Below are 26,938 nucleotides of genomic sequence, written 5' to 3' on the forward strand. Positions count from 1 at the left end.
TTTATTTTTTTAGTGATGAAGTATGTTTACAAGCTATTTAATTCATAAAAAATAATTAATGGAACAAGTGTGCACTAATCATAAAGCATGAAAAAAATAATCTCAGGCAAAGACAAAGAAAACCATCTAAAAATGACAGAATATGACAAGGAAACTATACAGAACAAGACAATAAAATGATATTTAATGTCCCATTCATTGACAATCATATAAATATCTAGATAGTCAGCTTGCTGGCAATTTGGGTATTTCAGTCAACAGGCTTTTTTCCCTGTGTATAAAACATACAATATGCTTCAAATCATATGAAAATAATGCATTTCGGCTGTGGTTCAGCTGAAGTCAGTTCAGTGTTGATTCGGTTCCGTTGGAAAATACTCAATTATTAAATTCATTTAATCTATAAAGAAGTTCTGCAAAAAAATATTGAATATAAAAAAAATACAAATGGTCATCGTCCAACTCAGTTCAGTTCTCATCCAAAAGCGTCAGCACAGTCAGATCAATATTATGGTTGAATATTAAGTTTCCCCAAACTAAGCAAGCCAGAGGCGACAGTGGCAACAACCCAAACTCCATCAGTGACAGAATGGAGAGAGCGAGAAAAAAAAAAACCCTGAGAGAACCCAGGCTCAGTCAGAGGGGGTCAGTTCTCCTCTGGCCAAGACACGGACATGGTGTGATTATGTTTCAGGCTGCATCACAAGTCAGAATTCAGATTGGGATCGGAAAAAAAACGAATAAAGAATAGCAGTCAGAGCAGCAATCGTTCTCCCCTACTCCAAGTTTATGGATTTTACAATTCGCGAACCTGAGTATCAAAATTATCTCCAAGCTTCGTATATGACTTGAAAGGGCGTTCATGTCCAATTTATAACTAGGAAACTCAAATTGACGATAATTCTGATAGCACATAAAGGCAGCATGAATCAGTTTCTTAGGGAAACAATATACTAAAAAAAGAGCTTAAAAAGTCAGACTCAGATGCATATTTTTGCTTTTGTTTTTCCTAGCTTACTTACTTACAAGGAGCATACTTGAGTAATTTACTTTACAGCGCTGTTGTATAGCTTCAGAAAACGTCCCCGGTTACGTATGTAACCTTAGTTCCCTGAGAACAGGGAACGAGACGCTGCGTCAGCTGACGCTATGGGGAACGCCTTCAGCGTGACAGGTGTCTGAAATCGCTATCAAATCACAATCCTACTGACCGTCGGCAGCTGGTGATGTCATCACCGTGCGACCAGGAAGTATAAAAAGGCACCGTGCCAACATGACAACATCCGCTTCGTCTGAAGGGACTGTGGGCAGGCACACCTTGAAGCATGGCCATGTGACGCAGCGTCTCGTTCCCTGTTCTCAGGGAACTAAGGTTACATACGTAACCGGGACGTTCCCTTTCGAAAGGGAACTCGCGCTGCGTCAGCTGACGCTATGGGGAACGATATACCCACGCCGCCATGCTGAGGGGAGTGCACGCCCCTTACTGGCAGTGAGAACTGCCTGGACGAGTGTTCGCGGAAAGTCTGAACCACTCCCCCTCTAGCCACACAGGCTGCCAGTGACATCATTCCCTACGGTCATAGCCCAAGCTATGTGCCTAAGAGAGAACCTAAACAAGTTTTAACTGAGGTTTCCTACTCTTGGCTTGCTCGAGGGCCTGGGACCTACTACTTCCGAAGGAAGGAGTCCCTTAAGGGAATGTGGCTAGGGGACCCGAGGGCGCCACCAGCCGTCTACTAATTCGGGAAAAACCTTCACCGAATGCCACCAGGGAGGCCTCACCTGGCAGCACTTCTGTGGGACACCCCAGCTTGGCCAACCCTGTCTGTCAGAACAGAGCCTCCAGACATCGCTCTTACTTATGAGCATCCAGACTGAGGGACTGCAAACTGGCAATGTCCTCCTCAGACCGGAACTCGGAGACGGGAATCCTGGAGAGCAGTACTCAGCTTAGTGCTTCTTACCCTTGCCATCGAGGGGAGTCTCTTCTGCTCGATCCTAGGATCTACTGAGCACATTTATTACAGGGGTGCTCAGGAGGCCTAAAAAAGGCCTATGGACTGATCTACCCGGGAGGCCCCGAGGGGGGGGCCTGCCCGTCTGACCAGACTCAAGCGGCCGTAAGCTCGCAGACGACCCTCAATGAGGGGAGCTCTTAAGCCAGCTTGGTAGGTAACCCATGCTGTAGGCTAGCCAGTTCCCTGTCCTGAAGGGACTGCGCAGCAGAAACGGAGTCTCGTTGTGCTAGGGCACGAGCCCGCCACTGAGTTATACCGGCCCAGGCCGGGACCCAACGGCAGGCAGCCGCTAGCTGTCAGCCCAAAGCCAGTTCTACGTTCCCGCTTAGGGGAACCGTTTCCCCTCCAGGGAGGCCAGGAGGCGCCTCTACCTGGCACCGTTAGTGCTAGCTGTTAAGAGCCGCAGGAAGGTGGCTTTACTGGTTCCTCAGGCTCATGAGGCTATAACGCCAGAAGCCACCTATGCTAATGGCTAGCTTGTCACCGAGACCTGGTCCGGGAATCCCCTCCCAAAAAAGGCCCGAAGAGACCTGACAGCATAATACACTGGCCTACCGAGCGTCCCAGCTCGGGGGCTCACCCTCAGGCGGCCTAGAGCGGCCTACTTCCTGCCAGCCAACGTGCAAACTGTCGGGAGCTATTGTGTTCCCGGGGCTTGCCTCCAGGGAGGCCTGTCTGATGCCACGTACAGTCCGGTCCTTTTAGGGCGGCCTGGAGAGGCCTATTGCCGAATGGCAGTTCCCTATTAGATTGGTGACATACGGTGCTTATCCGATGGCAAATCCCACCGGAAACCCCGCAGGGCCGGGAAACGACCATAGGACGGCCTGAAGCGGCCCGTCCCTGATAGCAGACTATGCTAGCCGCCTGGCTAGCACCCACGCACACTGTCGCAAGACCTGGGAACCGGGGCTCACCCTACAGGAGGCCTAAAGCGGCCTAGATCCTGCCAACCAATGGTCGGAACCCTAGGTCACCCCCTCAGGGGACGCCATGTGAGGCGTGCTGAAACTCAGCGAGCCCTTAAAGTCGGGCTGACAGTGGCTGTCTGCTGGCTGATGAGGACTGGGTATCCAGTCACTACCTGGGGACTCATCCCCAGGGAGGCCGTTAGGGGCCTACTTATGACGAGGTTTCTGCTGCAGCCGACATCGTTGGGGAGAACCCTCCCCGCTCACATGGGCCACGTTGTCGGCACTCACCCGCAGGGAGGCCTACTGAGACCTACCACCTGACCCAGAGTTAACTGCCCGGACTGCCTCGGCTGGCGTCTCCCGCCAGCCCGCCTTCTATAGTCGGTCCGCCCCAGCGGCCCATAGCAGCCTTCTGCAACGGCGCAGTCTCTCAGGCAGCGCCTACAAGCGTGGACCTAAAACACAATGCCCACAGCTATGCACTCAGCATAAAACGCCTTGAACCCTCTAAAGCGAGGGGAGTACAACTTACGCCACCTGCCTCCAGGGCGGCCGTCTGGTCGTCCAGCGGTCCGCCGTCCGCGCAAGGGCGTCAGCCGTGACAGTGTTTCGACTCCAGGGGAGCATCCTACCAACCGATGCTTTCAGATGGTTGCGAAGTACAGCTCGACCCGAGCCTAAAAGGTGAAGCAGAAGACACAGAGCAAAAAGTGAAAGATATTGAACACACACAACCGGCCATTTCCTGAACCAAGCCGGGGGGCCGCCCAGAAGTGGCGGCCGCACTAGCTCTGGGGGGCGGGGCTAGCAAAACCAGTCTGACTGCGCACCGCGAAGAGACGCCTACCCCGTCCCCATGACCAATGGCTGAGTCGCGATTCATTCTGCTATACACCTTTTTGCATTAATAACAACCCCCAAATGCAGAAGGGGGGGTGGGCATTGGCCGGACGACCCTACTGCGGGGAGGCCGGGTAGGGACACAAAGCTCCTGCGGGGAAACCGACAGGAGCCCGGGGCAACTGCCAGGGCGATATGCCACCGCGAGACGCCACCGTCATCCCATCAACAGCCTAGGCCAACTTGATGCACTAGCATCGGTCTGATAATCCCACAACAACGGCCCTAAAAAGGACTGGGACAGACCTTACTGCAGTTCATGCGCTAGCCTAACCTCACAAATTCATCTAGGTATTTCACTAGCAGAGGTGCCACCGCTACCCAGAGGTGGCTACAGCTAAAAAAGTTCGCCAGGAGAACATACGTCAGTTTATATCACCGCTGCATGCCCGCGGCATGTGCGGTGGCCTCAACTGCTCATATTACACATATCCAGAAGAGAAAACAGCCTTATAAACTACTGTTGCTACACTAGCAAACATAAGCCTACATAAACACACTGTGTTTATACAAACATCGTTCTAGCCACCTTTACTGGGGAACTACAGGCCCACTTCTCCAACTGTTACACTTTTCTTCATCTTTTGTAGACAAAATATCCCTCAGGGAAGCATAGAGTTCAAACATACGGCAAAAAAGAAGAATGTTTGCCCTAAAAAGGGGACTCACCCGCTGTTTTCAGTGCCTCATCGCTTCATGTAACATGCATGCTTCGGCGCACTAACCTGAGGGCGGGGGCGCTTTATTCTCACGTGTAAGGCCGATCGGAGGCGGCCGCGAAATCCCGCTTTTCCCAGAGACGATGCACTGTGTTCGGGCAGAGCACACACCGGCCTGGCAGGCTTTCGTCAGAGTCTCACCTCCGCTCATCATCAGCCCGCGCGGCCTGGTGTGAAGCGCGCCCGGGGAGAAAAAAGAAAACAACAGAACAACAAAGGAGGGGACACAACATCACTTCCGCGCCCTCGGGGGCGGAGACTCACCACCTCGCTTTGGGCGCTGGAAGCGGATCTTCTCCCCGATGTCCCTCCTCCTGTTGCGGGTGTCCCGCCTCTTCCACGTCCTACTCCTCCACGGAGGGGGCGCACGAGAGGCCACGCTACTGCGTTGGCCCATTTATTTATATATATACATTTTTTTGATGATCCTCGGATCTTGATGGGCCAGGGACACCCTCCTGCCTGGGCGCCGTCAGCGGAATACACGTTCTATACGCCGCTGAGCGCGCCCTCGCCTCTCTGAACTTTCCCACCACCGCCTCGACGGAGGTGCCGAAAAGCCCAGAGGGCGAGACCGGGGCATCGAGGAGAAAAGCCTTTTCTTTCACCCCGATGCCCACCAAGTTTATCCACCGATGCCTCTCCGTGGCGACCCTAGCCGCCATCGCATCCAACTGGAAAAGCACGGGCTGACGAAAAGGAGGAGTCTCCATCCGACTCCTCCTCCGTCCGCCTGCTCTCGCGACCTGGCTGATCGTCCGCGAGCACTGTGTTCCCCAGACGATGAGCCAGATCCATCTGGGAGCCCCAGGACAAACGGCGCCGCTCAGCCTCGGCATGAGCGGGACCGCTCCCAAATGCTGGCTCTTCCTCCCTCGAGAAGAAGGCCAAGCGAGAGCGGAGCGTCCTCAGTCGGAAAACGCTCGCAGTTTGCGCAGGAAGCCCCCTCGAGAACCTCCCGCGCGTGCTCTTCCCCCAGGCAGAGCACACAAAGGGTGTGCGTGTCCCCAGGCGTGAGAAACCTGAGACACGGATCAGCGCACTTCCTGTACGCTCCCTTCACTTTGCGTGTGCACTTCATTCCACTTTAGAAAGACTTTCTAGCGAACCAGACAAAACAGTCCCTGAAGACGAAAGGATGTTGTCATGTTGGCACGGTGCCTTTTTATACTTCCTGGTCGCACGGTGATGACATCACCAGCTGCCGACGGTCAGTAGGATTGTGATTTGAAAGCGATTTCAGACACCTGTCACGCTGAAGGCGTTCCCCATAGCGTCAGCTGACGCAGCGCGAGTTCCCTTTCGAAAGGGAACTTGAGTTTACTATTATGATACATGATACATTCATTGGCTGAATTATTGTTTGTTTTAGTAAGCATTTATAATAATTAAACAAAAACAGTTGACTTTTTCAGGAACATGCCACCCCCACAATTGGAAAATATGAACTTAGTCTGAACAAGGTCAAAAAAAATAACTACACCGGCAGCATTATTGCTGCTTTAGCTGAAGAGTACAGTAAAGATTGCATATAGTCTTGCATGCACCATATTTAAAAATTCATACATACACTTTCAAATCACTTACTGTATGTTCCCTGGCTATTAAAACTTGGAGTGAGAAAGCACATTATGGCCTGAAAGCTTCCTGGTGCCTCTCGGGTTTATTTTCATGAAACCTTTGTCTGTGGCATGTTTATGTTAACACATAATCTAATGCTTTTAGGGAACACCAGGTGTCTATGTATGGCCAAATCAGCTATTGTAGAGCTGTGGTGGGTATGTAATTGCATACAGCCTTCTATAAAATGACATTTTGGTGACAGATTACGGATATTTCTACATGCATACGTGTAAAATAATATTGAGCAAATGTGAAAACATTTCCAAAAAGAACACCAAAGCCCAATTACAGCTTCAATTATAACATAAGTTTGTTTGGTCTCACGGTGCGTACGATTTAGCAAAATGGTTAATCAGTGAAAAAAAAAAAAATGAATGCACCTCAAAGAGTCTTTCTTTCCGTCTCTAATCTGGTTTATTTGAATGAGGCTAAATGTAGGTCAGAGAGACAGCTGGCAGTATTTGTTTATTTATTCTGAGGAAAGGTTGACTTCGTGGGGTGAAGTCTACTGTGCTGTATTTTTATGACTCAGAAAAAAAAGAAACAAAATAGTTGTAATTGCCAGTGTTTCAGTGCTTGGGAATTTTGTAGAAATTCTAGACTTGATCTTTAATGAATTAAACAACTTGATTATAAAAAAAAATCCCTGTGGCTGATTCTAAATGTCATGTCATAAAATGTTTGACAATATTAAATCCTAATTTTTAACAATTTCTGCAATGTAGAATAAAAACAGCCTAATGTCAAATCAAAACAAATCATAAAAACATTTTACATGACATTATTACAGGACGTCAATGCTGGGAATATCTCTCGAAACAAATTTCCTTCCAGATGACTCAGAGTTTATGGCATGACCACATCATGTGCTCAGCTAAAATAATGAATTTTTAATTCCTTCCTGGTTTGAAGAAGCAGCTAGGACGTATTAAAAAAAAGAAATCACAAAAATTAATAAATCATGTATACACCATACATGTATAATTGATGTTCTGCAAGTATGCAATTATTGATCATGTGACGGTTTTAACTGTTAAAATATTAAGGATGTAAGCTGTCAAAAAATGTCAAAAAGACATGTGGTCTATCACATTAGTGTGAAATGCACTGTAAGGTGTATATGGCCATCATTTGATGAAATATTGAAACGTGAGAACCTTCATTAAAAAGGTTTAATAAATAAAATAAATCATTTTGAAATAACTACGCTTTGGAGTCTCTTATCTGATACACCCTTTCAAGGCCTTAAAAGTCACCATGAAATCAAAATTGACTTTTTAATAAAAAAAAATTGTACAGAATGTTGCAGTTTATAAATTATTTAAACCATAGAAATAGTTTTGGCCTCATAATCTTTAATACAATGTTTTAAAAAAAATGAACCCATCCCGGAGATTGAGACTAATGCTACATTCACACTGACTACGTTTACATGGCCAACAATAGGCCCTACTCCGATAAGCCATAATCGATCTATGTTCTATCACATCATGTAAAACGGGAACATGAACGGAGTACTCGAAAAGCAATCATGTAAACACCTTAATCACAATATTGTCTTATTTAGAATAAGGTCAATAATTAGATTACTGCTGTCCATGTAAACGTAGTCATTGTATCCGATTAGAATCTGATCTAAAATGATTGTCCACATTGTGTATCACAACTCAACAAACAATAATCACAACATGTTTGTCTCGTTTTCCGAAATGCACTGTTTTTTTATGGCAATGAAATTGCAAGGTAAACTCTGTGATGTCAAATACCCAAAAAATGAAATGCTATCAAAACAATTATATGTAGCTGACCAGTTATAGTCTTTCAAGTTCAATACCATCTATGCAAAAGGAGAAACTTGGGAATAATTTTGTATTGTAATGTAAACATGAACTATGTAACAATCAGGCACTGACTGACTAACACTGATTATCTCTTCATCATGGCACCTGTTAGTGGGTGGGATATATTAGCCAGCAAGTGAACATTTTGTCCTCAAAGTTGATATGTTAGAAGCAGGACAAATGGGCAAGCGTAAGGATGACAAAGACCAAATTGTGATAGCTAGACGACTGGGTCAGAGCATCTCCAAAACCGCAGCTCTTGTAGGGTGTGGGGCTGGCCATCATACTGTGCCACAGTGCCAGGCTGTTGTTGAAAATAAGAACTTTTTCTTAAGTAACCTGCCTGGTTAAATAAAGAGCTCCAAGGAAGGAACAGTGGTGAACCGGCGACAGGGTCATGGGTCAGGGTCAGGGTCAGAGGCCAAGGCTCTGAGGAGCACGTGAGGAGCGAAGGCTGGTCCGTGTGATCTGATCTAACAGACGAGCTACTGGAGCTCAAATTGCTCTAGAAGTTAATGCTGGTTCTGATAGAAAGGTGTCAGAATACACAGTTTGTTGAGTATAGGGCTGCATAGCCGCTGACCAGTCAGGGTGCCCACCGCTGAAAGCACCAACAGTGGCACGTGAGCATCAGAACTGGACCAGTAAGCATGTCAATGGGTGTGTTTTTATGACAGCCACTAGTAAAAAACACATATAAACACAGCGGCTCGTGGCGACACATTGATGTCTTAAGACATCACTTTCTTTGTGTGAGAAACCGAACAGTATTCATATAATTTTTTACCTCAAATACAACACTATGTACATCAGCCGTCCCCGCGCCATCGCTGCCTGCAAGTGCTGTCAAATTACACGATGTGGTGTAGAGATACATGCAATAGATCACTTCCGCCACTTGTGTCCCATTGAGATACACCGTATCTTGTACATTTGACCTCACTTGCAGGAAGTGATGGCGCAGTCACTGCATTTGTATATAGTTTTGTATTTGAGGTAAAAAATTATAGAAATACTGTTCGGTTTCTCACAAAGACAGATTGTTTCGTGTCTTAAGACATCAAAGTCTCGCCACGAGCTGCAGGGTTTAATATGGATTTGTATGTCTTTGTATTTTTTTACTCTCATAGTGGCTCTCATAGAAAACACCCCATACACCTGCATTATACAAGCAATGGTTGGAGTTAAAAATCTTCATTTGTGTTCTACTGAAGAAACAAACACAGCTACATTTTGGATGCCCTGGGGGTAAGCAGATAAACATCACATTTTCATTTTTGGGTGAGCTATCCCTTTAGCCTATGCCCAGTACACATTTTGGGTTGTCCCAGACAAAAGAGGACCAGTCGTGGTCAGTTTTTGTGGTCGTGGCTCTTAAAGGTCCCGTTCTTCGTGTGTTTTCGAAGCTCTGATTATGTTTACAGTGTGCAATATAACATGAGTTCATGTTTCGTGTGTAAAAAAACACAGTATTTTACACACAATTTACTTATCTGTACAGCGCTGTTTCCTCTGTCCTAAAAACGGCCTGATGATTTCCTTGTTCTATGAAGTCCCTCCTTCAGAAAGACGTAATGAGTTCTGATTGGGCCAGCACTTCCCGTGTTGTGATTGGACAGCAGCTTAGCGCACTTTGCCGGAAAGGTCCCGCCTCTTTCCCTAACGGGGAGATGCAAGCGCTGAATGCGCGCTCTTCTCCACGTGGGAGAGCAACGAGACCACGCCCCCTATTTTGCGTATTCTTGTGGGCGGAGGGTTAGTCAACAAACGGTTCTAGTGACGTCATTACATCCCTGCACTTCCTGCTGTAGTCCAAACCGGCCGTTCGCTGTAGTCTTTGAAAGGGAACTTCTGGTAAATAAAATATCTCGCTTGGCATTGAACTTTGAGCTTTATAATTTTACAGGTATTATTTATGCTCTAACAGCAGCATTACACACTAACTAAAGTTTGAAAGATGGAATCGCGAAGAACGGGACCTTTAAACTGTGGTGCTATGTTGTAGAGTAAGAGGAGTTCAAAGACGAAAGTAGTCACAATTTTGCAACCAAAGACAGCCTGCGATAATTCTCTGAAGGTGTCAGAAAATCAGCATGATCATCTCACAGTGTGTTTGCTGCTACAACCTACGTCTACTGACTAGCCAATAAAAATGCGACTTGAAATGGCGTTTTGAACACGACATGGTGCTAAAACTTAAAACTACTTTAAGTTTTATACTACTTGTTATTATATTACTTATCTCAAGCACTATTTACAAAATTGTCATGCCAGGTTGGCATCTTTTCCCTAGCCAAGACCGTCTTTATATTCTCCTCTTTCGCTTCCTCCTCTTTTTTCAGCACACATAAAAAACTGATTAATCTTGCTCTATTTATTTACCGCTAGCACATGCTGATGACGTTTTAACTTGCTTTGTAGCCTATGATTCAATAGGTGTCATCAGTGAACAGTCTACATACATGGCGTACCCAAGTTTATTAGATCCGTGTCACACAGTGTGATTTGTAATGATCTTATAGGATTGCCGAAATTGCGGTGTAGCAAGAATTATATGCAGAGACACTCTGAAGACTGTGATTAGCTTGTTGTTGGCTGGAGCTAAACTCTGCAGGGCAGAACGATAATGGCCTGAAGATAATATTCCGTTTCTGCAAAGATGACAGAAAATGTACTCATAATTGCTGTCTTGTGGCTAAACATGATGGCAGTTGCTTTTTAGACCATTCAAGGAATGGCGAATGAGACCTGGATGTATCAATAAGTAGTGGGATATTTTGCTAATAAAAATATAGTGCCAGAATAGCTGTGTCTGTGTGTGCGTTGCTTACCTGGGGAACACATGGCACCAGGATGCAATATGAGAAGAAGGCAAGCCGGCGGAGGCAGTGTGATGCTTTGGGCAATGTTCTGCTGGGAAACCTTGAGTCCAGCCATCCATGTGGATGTTACTTTGAAACCTTAAATAGAAGGTTTAAAAGAAAACCAGACTAGAACAAGAAATGTATTACTTCTGGTCTTTTTGTTAACATCTCAGGGAAATTTTGTGTTTTACTAGCCTGGATGCCAGCCCAACTGAGCCAATATTTTTAGGTCGGGCAGTTCGGTCTGGCCTTGCTCCATAGAGGAGTAATTATCCCCGAACAGAAACTGTTCGGACCAATGGGGAAAAATGGCGTTTGGGGGGTAAAATGTGTTATTTTGGCAAGGTTGCCTGCTTAAATTCGCACTCATGGGTCTATATATCACATAATAGTCGCTTTAACCCGCGGACATAGAAAACAACCCGCGGAAAAAAACCAGCGGAAAAAAACGTGGACTTGACAACACAGTGCAGTTGAGCTCTGTTGACATTTGACAATGCGTCGCTTCATTGCTCTGATTGGTTGTAGGTCTGTCCAATTGATGTCTTTCCTGGTTGGGTTGAAACACGCCTCATAATCACAGCCCAATGGAGCAGTTTCAGACTCATATTCTGACTAGAATTGAGTATGACCACATCAGGCTAGTGTTTTACAGGTGTGCAGTAAAATTAAATGTTTTAGAAATTAAAATTAAACATTTAGAAATTCTTGAAAACGGTAGTAATGCTGATATCTAGATTAATGTAGATTTAAGCACTATTCGCACGGGATTAGTATTTTATATAGGGACATCTGTGATTTAGAAATCACTCCCCCACATCTAAGTTTTGCTCTGCACATTCGCACGGGATAAGCAAAGCCTGTGATTTTACTCAAATTTACTGATATTCCGGATATGATGTCAAGACTTGTAAATGTTTTTTTGTTATAGATATAGCTGTATGAAATCATAAACAGTCATATGTATCCATATCGTTTTGATTGTTTTATAGTATTAAAAATAATTTAGCTCAGTTAGAGAACATTTATTTACATTTACATTTATGCATTTGGCAGACGCTATTATCCAAAGCAACTTACATTGCATTTTTAAGGTACACATTTTACATTTTTTTGGTCAATTCTAGCTTTCCCTGGGAATCGAACCCATGACCGTGGCCTTGCTAATGCCACGCTTTACTGGTCGAGCTACAGGAAAGCCTAAGAACACGCTAAAACGGAACACGCTAAAACGGAACTGAGCACAGACCAGCGGCAGGAGTCAGATTTTATTTATAACGAGTGAGAAGCTGACAATATATGGTGGAAGATTCAGTTTCAAAGCTAAATGTAAAAGTGCCCATTTAAGTGAGCTTGTCATTGTTCTGTTCTGTTTTTGTGTTTTTCATAAAGAATAGTATTAATATTAAACACACCATTCAATCAGTTTGCTCCCAAATTGGTACTTGAAAGTATAATCCGTACATCCGCACGTGGGAATTCATAACGGTGTGCATTATGAATGCAGCCTCCATTCTTCGTGAAAGATAAAGATATATGCGCACAGGAAATAAAAACCTTGCAAAAATTATATACAATCTGCCTAATCCTGGCCAAATCACAGAGATGTTGATTCACATTGGACTACTATTATCACAGGACCTCGGTGTTCGATGAAATATGGTAGGTAATTTGCGGGGGAATTTTTACTTTACAAATTACAGACATGGCCGATTTGTACAGGATTAAGATCACAGACATTCTCTGCAATTATTACAAATCACCAGAGGTCCCCAGATAATACTAGTCTCGTGTGAATGGGGCTAGAGTCTTAGGTCACCATTGTAGTCATATAAATCAACACTGACTCAACAAATGGAGTGATTTGAGGGCGGGCTATCTTTTTTTTCATCAGCTGATGGGGAGGGACTTGAAATGATTCGGAAATGATTTTGCTGTTCCAGTAAAAGTGCAGAAATTACATACTGCAGCTTTTAGTTTGATGCTATCACCTTAGTTATTTGTCCTTATTGATAGAGAGTTTCAAAGTAGCTTCCCCAATGTTCACGGTGTGAGTATTATTGGAACTGTATATAAGAAATGCATTTTAATTCATCATAAAATGGCCCTGATAGTTCACTAGACATATCGAAATCATGTTAATTTCAAATACTTGTATCACTGACAACAGTCGTCCGACCAGGATATTGTCATTTAAAAGTTGTTGTCTCAGCCCTCAACTGATGTTGATGTTGACATGTTGTGTTTTGGCCTAAAGCTCCGCCCTCCACCTATCGACCAATCACAAAGTCACAATCGGTGTTTCAGCATCCGGGTTGCCAGATCTGCTCTAGTTCACACAGCTGCAGATCTACAAACGCTCCTGCTGATCCTGCAGCCAATCTGGCAACCTCGAGTCAGGGGGAGGGGGAGAGGGGATTCACCTGCAGTACCAGTTTTGGCCACAATCTTACATACACTTCCTTTAACACGTCTCGCAAAGGTTCTGACTATGACCAGGTTTTAGACAATAGAATATAAGCACGTCTGTCAACCTGCCGTTTCCTGTTTATGAATATTTTGATATTCTAGCCTTGCTTTTCCGTATTGATCATTTCCTCATTGTTTCTCTCAGGAAAGCTTGGTGTGAATATTTTTCACTGTAATTGCCATAAATGATCTAAATCGCTGTCTGTCATTATTTTGCTGCCAGTGCCTGAGCCAAGGGAGCGTGATAAGAGGCTCAGCTGAATGAGCCATTGATTTAGATTGAGACAATTTGACTCTGGAGATTCCAGAGAGGCAAGATGAACGGTTGCTTCTCTTCCCAGGTGTTTGCATACGCATGGCATATTCAGGAGCACTGTAGCTGCCAATCAGCTCTCAGCTCTTTGGTAGAAGGACATGACTTTTTTTGGCTCATGGTACTGTAGTAGGACGTCTTTGTCCCATGGGTAATGATCCCAGCTGGGGACTGAAGAGCAACCCTTAAAGGGGGATCTCAATGCTGGCAAGATGGATGATGGCCACTGTTGGAAGCAAAATGACTCGGTTTGCATGGAGAAAGAGTAAAATTTACAAACTAATGAAATTGTAAAAATACAATGCTAATTTAAAATCAGTGAACTTATCCTTTACATTTCAAGATGATGCAGAAAAGCAAATGCAGATTACATTTTTGTTTGTCGCATTTTTCAAACCACAAGAGTATTTGTTTTTTACCTCCATATTTACCAGTATGTGTCTGTTTTTTTATCAGTTAGGGGTGTAACAGCAAAGAGAAGCCACGGTTCGGTACATACCTCGATTTTGGGGTCACAGTTTGATATTGGTTCATTAAAACAGAAAAAAAAGCGACAAATCTCCAATGCTGGGATTATTATCATTTATTTTGAACAGACAGTACTGCAAATTACAATTTGTTCCACCTAGCAGCATTTAGTCCCCCCTGAGGTAGTGGTACGTTTCACTGAATTGTTTGCTTGTCTTTATTTCTTATTGTATAGCTTCTTATACGTTATACTTATATTTTAATAATGGATATTGATCAATAAAACTGACATTTAACAAAAAGAGACAGGGTTGTGCCATTTAATTTTATTATCCATGTACATACAGTGAAGATAATCAGAGTAATCAGAGTATATGCATGAGATAATCATGCACATATTGCCTGAACCACATATTAATGTTTCACATTTTTTAATGAAAATTTAAAGAGACAGGATTGTGTTTTATATTTTGTTTTGTTATGCATGCAGTGATTATAAATAATGTGTACGCTGACTGAACCACATTTGTGTGGCTATTCGTTTAAAGGGGTGGTTGCATGTGATTTCTCTTATTTAACTTTAGTTAGTGTGTAATGTTGCTGCTTGAGCATAAACAGTATCTGCAAAGTTACAGCGCTTAAAGTTCAATGCAAACGGAGATATTGTCTTGTAAAGTTATGGCAGTTTATTGCCTACAAAAACGTCCGGTTTGGTGACATCATAAACCCTTGCTAGTCTCCGCAGATGTGACTTCTGCCCGTAATGGTAAGGGGCGTGGCGTTTCCGGACAACCTCTGCTTGGCACTTCAACCAATAAAAATACAGGAAACTACATTTGGCCATCTAACCAATTTAAGACCATTGGGTTTTTCGGAGGGATGGGCTTCATAGAAGCAGGAAGCAAACGAGCCGTTCAAAGGACAATGAAGACAGCGGTGTGGAATAAAGGGAGAATAGAAGAAAAATACTGCATACAAAAGAAAAGAAGTATTAGGACATGTTATAATGCACCCCATAAAAACAAGCCTGGAAAAAAAAACACAGAACCACCCCTTTAAGCTTTTTTAAATGAAAATGAAAAGAGGCAGGGTGATGTACATATTTTGTTTCATTGTAAGTAATTCTACATCCAGATAACTGCAGTAACCAAGGCGAGGTGAGTGACATTAAAGAACACTGCTGTACCATGTGCAAAATCACTGAACTTGCAAGTTTGAACTGTCAAGGACGCAAAACTGAACTTTGCATATTTGGTACTGAGAAACGCCCTTTTTTTGGGTTGGTGCATAAATCGTCTTCATATTCGGCTCTTTTTCCTGTTGTGACCAAGAGGGTAATCTAGCACTCGGAAAGCGTTCCACCCATAGGGGCGGCCATTGCTAACCAAGCCATCACCTGCTGTTAGCATCCCATTGACTCCCATTCATTTTTGAGTCACTTTGACAGTGAATAACTTTACATCTGAGACGTTTAAAGACTCCATTTGTCCATTGTTTATTTCTAAAGAAACACGACAATATATAAAAGGCTCCGTTACCTTGTATCTTACACTATCGCCCCGTAGAATCTGTTTTTGTAAAAATAGGCTAACGATTGCGTCATAACCAACGCGACTCTGTCGCACAGTTGAGAAATTACCGTATAGACAGGAGGAGACGCTCAGAAACAATCTTTTACTGTCTATGAGACAGTCGGGGGGATGTGGAGACATAAAGTCTGATAAAGTCAAGGGAGAAGAATGGGGAGAAGCCGATAGTGAGCCAAAAGCAATGGGAGAAAATATTTAAACAACGTGATTCAGATTTCACTTTCCACAACTACTAGAAGACCTACAGCTGTCCGACAGGAGGCTAACGTCACATCTACGTCCTCAAGCTCAGTCTGAGCCTGCGCAGTTCGCCCAGCCATCAGGAAGTGAGTGCCTCTGATTGACCACATTTTTCCGCTGTTGAAGTCAATAGCTGTGTCCCAAAGTGAAGGGTGCGCACTTCGAAGGCCATGCACTTCGAAGGCCAGACCAGGCCACGCCTTTAAAGTGCACGAAGGGCGAACCGAGGGACAGGGTTGCCAGGTCTGAATAATAAAACCCCTCCAATTGTTATTCAAAAGTATCGGAATCACAGCCAGAATGGGCCAAAATATCCCAAAATGCGGGGCGCGGGCAGTAGAAATATTGCTTAAGTAAAGACAACTTAACCTGTGGACTATAGGCTACAAACACCCCAAAGCAACAGTAGCCTAAATGCAACCCCATTCCAGACTTGGCAACAATGAACCAAGCGTCGTTAATGGACTAGCAGGTACTGACAGCGGACGTTCGTGAGGAGATTTTAAAAAGAGAAATGGAGCATATACTACTACTTATATATATATATATATATATATATATATATATATATATATATATATATATATATATATATATATATATATATATATATATATATATATACTTTTTTGAGCTTGGGTTTTGACATGCTTCAAAGCCTGCGACGATGGGCTGGACCATAAGCATGTAAATATGTAGCCGGTTAAATATTGTCAAATTGCAAATATTAGTTAACAGTTTATTTCTTATGTTAAATGTAGGCTAACTGTTACAATATATTTTAAACATTTAGCCTATATACGTCCAAGTTTTTTTTTTTTTTTTAAGTAGGCCTACTTATTTTTATTCAACTCATCATCTCAGATGCATTTTTTATGGCATGACATGCAGCCGTCGACCGATTCGGCCCCGCAAAGCTGCGGACAGTGGAAATATGCCCTGATCATCCCAGAAGATGATGTCCCGCTCAGGCCTTACCAGAGTCTCTATTGGGCATTATTCCCCATCCCGGTCCAGCTCGAGCTTCTCCCGCTCAGCGCAATGAAAGTGTAGAAAAGTGTTTTCTTCTGGTTTGGCTGATAATAAAAATGTGTTGTTTCTAAAGTTAAACTTAAGTTATTTTATTGGTCTAAATAGGCTATAGTTGTAAAAAGCCTACGTAGGCTAATAGACCAATTTATTTTCATTTACACATTTTAAATTACATGACAAGAAAATATATGTATAAACATAAATGTGTTTAATGTAGCAACAAATTATAACGTGCATTACAAAAATAAACAATAGCTAGAAAAACCACTTCTCTTTAATTTAGCCTACGTTTGAAGTTAACGAAAATGAACAATACACAGCAGTTCGTTTAATTTACAAATAACTTGCATAAAAAATAATAAGCTAGCCATTTAAATTGTTCTGTGTCGGCCACGCATTCAGCCTTTGGAGGATCGATGTTTCGTTGACCGTCGTCAGTGAACATTCATTCATTCACATATATATATACATATATATATATATATATATATATATATATATATATATATATATATATATATATATATATATATATATAAAACTTTATTTTAGTAGCTAAGTCAGCAGTTTTCGTTTGTTTGTATTTTTTCTTATAATTCTGAGTGACAGATGTCACATTTGATTTAGCCTATTTTTCTGTGATATTTGTTTTAGTTACGGTGTTGACATAGGCTACAGCCTAGGCTGTAAGAAAAATAAATGATTGCACGGACAATTCCTATCCAGTGTCTCTCTTTCTGTAAGGGAAATTTAAAAGATAGATTCTGGAAACAAAATCTAAATTTAGCTGGGTCGGGAATAAAATAATTTATAGCGGGTGAGCACGGAGTGAATTTTGCGTGAGCGGAATGGTGCGGTGCGGAATAGCGGGAGCAGGACGAATACAGCCCCGCGCAGATTATATTTTGAAGGCTATTTAAAGAAATTTTGTATGGGAAAAAAAGAAACAGCGAAAAGGGTGCCAATGGACTGATTCCTCTTCTTGAGATAATGGTTGAGAAATAAATAGCATTTAAAAATTGGGAAATTAAAGTTTATCTTGCTCAGGGCAGGGAACTGGGAACTGCACTAACGTTGGACGTTTTATTTACTTCTAGCGCTTGTGCTGTTGTGTTCAATAGTACCCAGGCTACACTTGAGTTACCGACCGCTACCGTCTTTAACTGGAATCTGATCGAGTGCCGCGGAAATGCGGACCAGTCAAATCCTGTAGTCACCAGTGTGCTATGAATTCTGGGATAGGGAAGGCTGCGAAGTTATGTGAAGGTCCCATCTGCTGTACCCTTCCTTTGCCTGAGAACCGAAGGGCGCATTTTGAAGTCGCTCATGAATTGCGGCAGCCTTCGTCGCACCGCTGTGACGCAATCGCACTTCAAATGCGGCCTTCAGAGGTGCAGCTCTCCCTTTGGGACAGCCTACGTAGTGCCGCTGTGACGTAATCGCACTTCAAATGCGGCCTTCAGAGGGTGCAGCCTTCACATTGGGACAGTCTTCGTAGTGCAGGTATGACGTAATCGCACTTCAAATGCGGCCTTCGAAGTGCGCGCACTTCACTTTGGGACACAGCTCATGGGATAGCTCTGTCCATTTCTTTTACTGTCTATGGTTGTGACGGCTAGCAAACAAAATGTTGCATTACCATGCACGCCCCCTTCTGGATTGGAGTGTGGATTGTCATTTTCAACTAAAAACTGAAAACTTTTGATGCGTTTTGGCTGTTAATTTACACATCAATGGCCTGAAAATGCAAACTTTTGAATGTGGTATTCAAAGTGCAGGTGTTTGGAAACAATACTATTCTCGTCTTTACGAAACTAAAAACGCAAATTTGAAAAAAAAAAAAAAAAAAAACTGCACGTACGAACATTTTTAAATAAACCAGTATTCAGTCGATAGGTACAGTGTTTTTTTTTTACAATGTGACATCGCCAACTACTGGCCTGGCCGCAAAATGCAGAGATTAAGTCGTTTTCATGGATCAGTGTGAATTGGGATAGTTTGAAACGATTTTTTTTGAACGGTTGTTTTTTTTTTTTTTTTTTTATATTATGTACAGTGACTTTGCAATAGCCAAAATATTAATTTACATGGTATGTAGTGGAATGATGAGTGGTCAGAGGATTTTATTAATTTACAAAAAATGTTCTACTTAGACTACTAGTATCTACTAACATTCTAACATACAATTTTTTTTTTTTTAAGGTTTGAAGATTATTTGAGTATTTTTTACAAGAAAATACAATTTCAGTCTTAAAAAAAAATGTTTATGTTGATGCTACTTACCATTGCTTTGTGAATTATTTAAAAGTATATCCTACTCCACATTTTCTTCACTGTACATAGTGTTTTGGGAAACCCAGCTAGACCAGTATCCAGCTCTGAATGGATTGGTTCCACTGACCCAGGCAACATAAAGTCAGTGCCCTAATATGGTCATTTGCATAACAAAACTATTTCATTAGAGCCATGGCACTGAGTGTTAAAAGGCATCATTCATTGCCATGCTGACTATATTTTGAAAGAGGGGACTCTTTCACTGAATGCCAATCAGAGTACATTTCACTATTTCTTTAAGCAGTGCCAGCTGTATCATGGTAACATAAACAGTGATAGTCACTGGTTTATTTTCATTCATTTATTTATCATATGCTTTTCAAAAAACAGCAGTCAGGAGCCAAGAGTATGTGTGGTGCCAAGAGTATTTGTGGAGCGTGAAAGTAACATTGTTTACGTCCTTCATAACTCAGAGAACACTACAAATCTACCTAAGAAACATAAATTAAGGCTAAAAGGTTTCCTCTTGTACATCTGCTGTAACGATGACATTTTGTTTTCAAAAACCTTGGTCACACTTTACATTAGGTGTCCTTAACTATGTACTCACATCCAAAAACAAAGTACAATGTACTTACTATGTTCATATTGTATTGCGAAACACTTTTGCTGATATTGAGGTGGGATATAGTTAGGGACAGGTGTGGTGGTATAGGTCAGTTTAAGGATAGGGTATTTTTAAATTTAAGTACAATGTAAACACTTGTATGTTCACAATAAGGGCATTGTGTCATTGATTAATTTAAATGTTACTACATATGTGGCAAGCGGCGAGGCGAGGGACCGTGAGAGCGGGCCGGTGACGAGTGTTAATGAGCCTCACACCGGTCTCGTCTCACGGAGGAGTGAAGGGAGCATAAAAAAGGAGCGACAACAGTGCAAGACGAGAGAGAACCAGGCCTGGATTTTATGTTATGCTTTTGTTTATGTTTTATTATGTGTGTGCGGGCAGTCGTCAATGAGGGCTTACTTTCGTTTTGTTTATTATTTGATTACAGTTGAACGAATCCTGCTGGTTCCTTCCTTCTTCCTTCTTCCCTGAACAAAGAACTTCATTACAACATATTTAACTTCTAGTTTACAAAAAGTAAATGTATCAGATGTTTTTAGAGCTGAATGTTCTTCAGGGATCACACTAGGGCTGGGCGATATGGCCAAAATTTCATATCCCGATATAGCTCATTTGATATCCCGATAACGATATACATAACGATATAGCATTTTTCTGTTAATTCAGTTTATGAATAGTCTATACAAAATTGCAATGTGGAAATGCAGTTTGAAATGATATCCAAAACAAATAAAGGTAGTATGGACTACATTTTTATTTTATTTAGAACCTTTTTTTTCCAAGCAAGACTGTTGGTAAAGTTAACACCTGCCTAGGGATGTTAACCGATGACCGTTTGGCCGATGGTTGACCGTATCAACGTTAACCGATCAAAGTTGTCGGTTAAAAAAAAAAAGATCTCTAAATTAGGCTATTATACAGTGGAGTGGACTAAACGCTACTACAATTAGCCATCTCCTTCCAAAATCTTTTTGTGTGAAGTGAACATATCCCTCGCACTCAATTTTTCATAACTCGCCTGTTTGTACTTAATAAACCAATAAAAACATTTGCCGCATCTGCCCGCGGCAATGTTTCAAATGAGCTTCTAACACTGGACAAACGCCTTTATTTTCAACGCGATCACCTTGCCCAAACCATTTCGAAACTAAGGAGCCATTGTCCTCTGATTACAAACAAGCTCCTCGGCGGCGTGTTTGCGGGACTCGTGTTTCGCGTTGTGGGGGATTTAAAAAAAGTGACGTGAGTGGAAGGGAGGCGGCAGCGCTAGGATAGTGTGTGTGTGTGTGTGTGTGTGTGTGTGTGTGTGTGTGTGTGTGTGTGTGTGTGTGTGTGTGTGTGTGTGAGAGTGAGTGTGAGAGAGGGAGAGGGAGCGTGGCTCGCGGCTGTTATTTCAAATAGCGGAGCATATTTTAAACTACTCGGTTAACCGGTTTCAACCGGCTAATGAGGCTCGGTGGTCAGTCAAGAAAATGTTTAGTTTTCGCCATCCCTACACCTGCCATTAAAATATTTCAATATATGGCTATATGGTGTGCCACGCGTAAAAGCCCATTGCAGCGTCTGTGTCTGAAGTTTGTTTTGAGTGCTTATGCCACCACTCTGGCATAATTACTCTGAGAATTACCCTGGTCTGAACCGCGTCTACTACCGTCTTCCTCCATGTTTGTTTATGTATTGCAGCGTGCATGAGGTGCACGTGAGGTGCATCTTGACGTAAAATTCTGCCTTAAATGCCTTATCGTGGTGTAAGCGATAGAGCCTTATATAAAACGATAGACATTTTCTATCGTCCAGATAATATATTTCGTCATATCGCCCAGCCCTAGATCACACTGTTTTTAATGAATTTACATGACATTTCCAGATTTATTGGATACATTTTTGTTGATCATAATCTCGTAACTTCTTTCAAATATTCTATTTAGAGCTTGGCATAACTAGTCCTTTTGCTTAATATTATGTAGATAATGTTGTGGTCTCTTTATATCAGTTTTGTACCAAACAAGTTGTACATCAGTGCCATTAAAACCACTTCAAATTTGTCCACTAATGCTAAAGCCATAAAAATCCCACAAATGTGTTTTTTGAAGTCGCTAATGGTTCACACTCACTGCTTCAAAAGTAAACAGCTTTTTGCTAACTGCCAGTAAGATCTCCATCATTACACACTTCTTTATTGTATACCAAAATGCTTCCTCTGAAAGCCTAATGTCCATTAATGAGGACACTCCTCTAATAAGGATGTAAAGTTGAGAGAGGATATGCTGGTGCCCCGAGAGATTTCTGGAGACACCACTGCTAATTTACAGCAGCATTAGGACTTAACAGAGAGGAAAGCTGGGTAATTTAATTGAAGCCCTTAACTAGAACAAACATGCCTGTAGGCTATCACTACACAGGACACGGAAAAGACAGGCTGAGAAGCTTCTGCGCCTCACCTGACTAACTTTAGCCTTGGTTGCAAGGTCTGCTAGAGCAAGAGCTGTTTAGCTAGCAAAGGCTTTATGAATTATATCTATGATACTGTACTAGGTATTGTATCTCACAATGCAAAGTGCTTGATCAGACCTTCCATTTCTAAAGTGATAAATTAATGAGAGTAATTTTTATAGCCTACTGCCAAGCTGTAAAGGGTTAGTTCACCCAGGAATGAAATTGTTCTCACCCTCATATTGTTCCAAACCCATAAGACTTTTGCTCATCTTCAAAACACAAATGAAGATATATTTAACTAAATTTCAGCGTTCCGTGTTTTCACTGTTGTACGGTAAGGGGGCACTATGATACATCTTATGAAAGAGTACCAAATCTCCTGATAAAAACAGAGGGGAAGAAGAAGCAGAAATATAAAATATTATATATGATCATATGCATATGTGAAATAACAAGATCATCAACATTAAACAGCATATAAATCAAAACGATCTACTGAATGAAATGTGGACCCAGGACGAGCTAAGGACTGTCAATCTTCGGGGGTGTTGATGGACTCGATCTACTCCACCTGTGTTCGTGTTCTGAATCTGATCTAGATGTAAACTAGCCTGACAAGCCAGACCCACATCAAGATGTTTGGTCTGGAAACTCACCATTGACAGGGCTCAATCCGAGGGGCGGGATAAACGGTTGTCTTTCAAACTCCCTCTGCACACAATAGAATAGCGCTACAACCAACCAGAGCAACGAAGGTGAAACTGAGCTCGTTGATAGATTAAACATTCACCGTATCCGGTGAAAAAAAGAAAAGCTTCTTTTTTTTTTTTTGCAGTATTGAAAAAATTATAAATTAAAAAGTTAGATTAAAGATGAATTTTCTATGTTAAATTTAAACCTCTCACTAAATTGAGATAATGTAACAATGCAGCATAATATTGTTTAAAATGTTTAATCAGTTACATAAAGGAAGTATACAGTGCAGTATGACCTAAGCAGCTACTGTAGTAATTCTGTTCCGAGCAGTATTTCTGTACATTTGACCAGAGAGAGGTTTGTCAGTCTTTATCCATTTCACAAATGTAAAATTAAATACATTTTATTTCTTGTGTTGTTCTTTACAAAGGGTGGCTCCTGAGTCTTTGTCCTGAAAACACCCCATTTCATTTAGGCCATATACGAACAGATAAAACACTTCAGCGTTCCTTTAAAAATGTAGGCCATCCCATCAGCACAGGCTGATTTACGACTTCATTTATTGTTGTTTGCTGTAGGGTGCTATCTGTGAAAGTAATGGCTGAACTGTGCTTGAGGATCTAATAAATGTTATTATTTCAGTGCCACTAAGGCAGTGGATCTTTCCTCAAATATTTTTTATTTTTTACAGTACTTCTATCCTGTGCCTTGAGTAAACTGCTAAGAGTTTCTTTGCAAATATTGCAGCAAAGGTGGACATTTTTTGGAAAAGCACTTTTCCCAATACACACAGTATTACTTTGCATTTATCATATGGCTTTACATTTATATTTTGTGACGATATATACAATCAAGCAATTGAGATTTGCTATGTTGTATATTCCGGCATACATATGTTTACCGCATGCATGTGAATAAAGTTTGATATATGTAAATTTCCACCTTTATATATAGAGCTGTTATGTGACTATACTGTATTTATGCAGATGAAGTCGAAGATATTGATGAATAAGATGAGGACAATAGCTGTGTCTCATTTCGTTACATTTCGAAGGCTGCGTCCTCCGGAGGACCCGTCCTGTGTAAGATGCAGTATACAGAGTGTCCTCAAACAGAATTAAATGAGGTGTCCTTCGTAGGACACACAGGCAGGAAATATCACGTTGCTATGCCAATACGTTCAACCTCGTTGAGCTCTCACTCCAGTTATATGAATGAAAATTATGTATAACTTGAAAATGACTATGAAATGTTTCTTGTCTTGACAGCAATACTGTCCTATACGTTTAAAAAAAGTACTAAACAGTTGTAATCCTGTTTACCACAACTATCTGTTGGAGGTAATAGAGCTTAAAAAACAAAAACAAGCTTAAACTACTTACATTTAAACACCACATCTACGCTTGCATGTACAGTCCCTGACAAAAGTCTTGTCGCTTGTGTACAAATTGACCTAAAGTGCCGCTGAAATATATTTCTAATCAAGATTTTTTTTACAAGAAATGGCTCATTTTAATCCCACCAGCTTTTGTGATGATGTTTCAGTGAAAAACTAAACTTTCAAAAAGTATTCTAATATTCACAGCTTGGTAAAGCCCATTGAGTCCATTTTTGCAAAGACATAAGTGTTGTCACCTTGTCATATGAGCTTCACCTGTGACTAATAATGGATCAATTAGGTCTCAAGTGTGTATAAAAAGAACCCCAGTACACTAGACCTTCACATCAACTGCAACTAGACCTCTGCAAACATGCCTAAGATTCACCCTGAGACTAAAGTTTTGATTATCAAGAGGCTGAAGACCAGATCCACTGCTGATGTGGCAGACACCTTCAATGTGTCTCAGCGTCAAGTACAGAGGATAAAAAAAAAGATTTGAAGAGACTGGAGACGTTTTTGACAAGCCCAGGTCAGGCAGACCCCGCAAGACAACTGCTCGAGAGGACCGTTTGTTGGCTCGAAAATCCAAGGCCAGCCCATTTTCCACTGCAGCAGAGCTCCACGAGACCTGGTCACCTGAAGCCCCTGTGTCAACCAGAACAGTTTGTCGGATTCTGTCTCGAAATGGCCTCCATGGTCGAATCAGTGCCCAGAAGCCAGCACTAAACAAGAGACAATTGAAAAACCGTGTGGCATTTGTCAAGGCCCAAGGCCTGCTAAAAGGATGGACGCAGGAAAAGTGGCAGAAGGTGGATTTTTTAGATGAATCTTCTGTTGAATTACACCACATTCGCCGCAAATATTGCAGGACACCTACTGGTGCCCGAATGGATCCGAGATTCACCCAGAAAACAGTGAAGTTTGGTGGCGGAAAAATCATGGTCTGGGGTTACATCCAGTATGGGGGTGTGCGAGAGATCTGCAGGGTGGAAGGCAACATCAATAGTCTAAAATACCAAGAAATCTTAGCTACCTCTTATATTCCCAACCATAAAAGAGGCCAAATTCTGCAGCAGGACGGTGCTCTATCGCATACTTCCATCTCCACATCAAAGTTCCTCAAGGCGAAGAAGATCAAGATGCTCCAGGATTGGCCAGCCCAGTCACCAGACATGAACATCATTGAGCATATGTGGGGTAGGATGAAAGAGGACGCATGGAAGACGAAACCAAAGAATATTGATGAACTCTGGGGGGCATGCAAGACTGCTTTCTTAGCTATTCCTGATGACTTCATCAATAAATTGTATGAATCCTTGCCAAACCGCATGGATGCAGTCCTTCAAGCTCATGGAAGTCATACAAGATATTACATTTGGATCTCACAGCACCACAACTTAATTTGCTGACATATTTTTGTATTTGCAGTAAATTTGTTCAATTTCTGTATAGGCGACCAAACTTTTGTCTTGCCAAAATTTGACCTTTCTGTCTTGATTAAATGATAAATATTTTTCCTGTGAAAATTATTTTTTTCAGTGCATTAAACATCATTTGGGAGGGTTTTAGCTTTTCATATGAGCTATTTCTAACACCAATTAATTAATTAAAAGTCAGGTTAATATCAGGTATTTCTAGAAAATAGATAAGCGACAAGACTTTTGTCAGGGACTGTATATCTGACGGTGGTGCCATTTGTTCATATAATATTTATTTTTTAAAGACGGTTTAACGCCGACGCAAAGAATTGTGGGTTATCTCCAGCCGTGAAGGCTACACCTCATGCACACTTCGAATTCCTATGAAAGAAGGACGCATTCAAAGGTCGCATTTGGAGTGTCCTTCTCACTTTTTTGAAAGGAGACGGCCTTATGACGTATGCAGCCTTTAAATGCTACCTCCGGAGGACGCAGCCTTCTGAAATGAGACACAGCTAATGTCACAATTCTCGTGTTTTCAGTTTAGTTTTTCAAGGAAAAACTAATTTCCTCCGTTTCATTCTGTTTAAACTTGTCACCTTGGATATTCATTGAATTACTGATTATCACACACCTGTTCCATATTAGTTTGCTAGTTCTCTGTGGGTATGCATTGATGTCACTTTTCCACGCCTTCTCAGCCAGGACTGAGTGGCAAAAGAGCTGCTGCGTGACTGGATTTAAGAGGGGAAACTGCGAAAACGCGAGTAAAATGAACTCAGTCGAAGGTTGGACTCTATATTGTGTTCCTTACAACTTACCAAAGATCAAGTGGTCCATGGATATTGACATGCAGCCAAGAATCGTGTGTCCTGACATTAATATGAGCCTGATTTCAACGAGGCCTTTTAATGCTTTTTATATCAAATATAGGCATACAAATCTGGGTGATCACTTATATCAATATAATATATAATAATATATAATATAATCCACAGCCAATCCGTGAAAGATATACTAAAGTACTGAACTTTATATACAGAGCTGTGCTTTACAATATTTTACATTTTGAAAAGATAATAATTTGCTACAGTATATAGTATATATCC

The 26,938-nt window shown here is 41.9% G+C and overlaps 1 protein-coding gene across 1 annotated transcript in view; it reads left to right on the forward strand.

Moving 5' to 3' along the window:
- The window catches only part of arrb1 (arrestin, beta 1), an 83,509-nt gene that overhangs the window by 43,241 nt on the left and 13,330 nt on the right, over positions 1-26,938 (forward strand). The window lies entirely within an intron of this gene.

This window comes from Pseudorasbora parva, chromosome 8 (assembly GCF_024679245.1).
Source record: "Pseudorasbora parva isolate DD20220531a chromosome 8, ASM2467924v1, whole genome shotgun sequence".
NCBI lineage: Eukaryota > Metazoa > Chordata > Actinopteri > Cypriniformes > Gobionidae > Pseudorasbora > Pseudorasbora parva.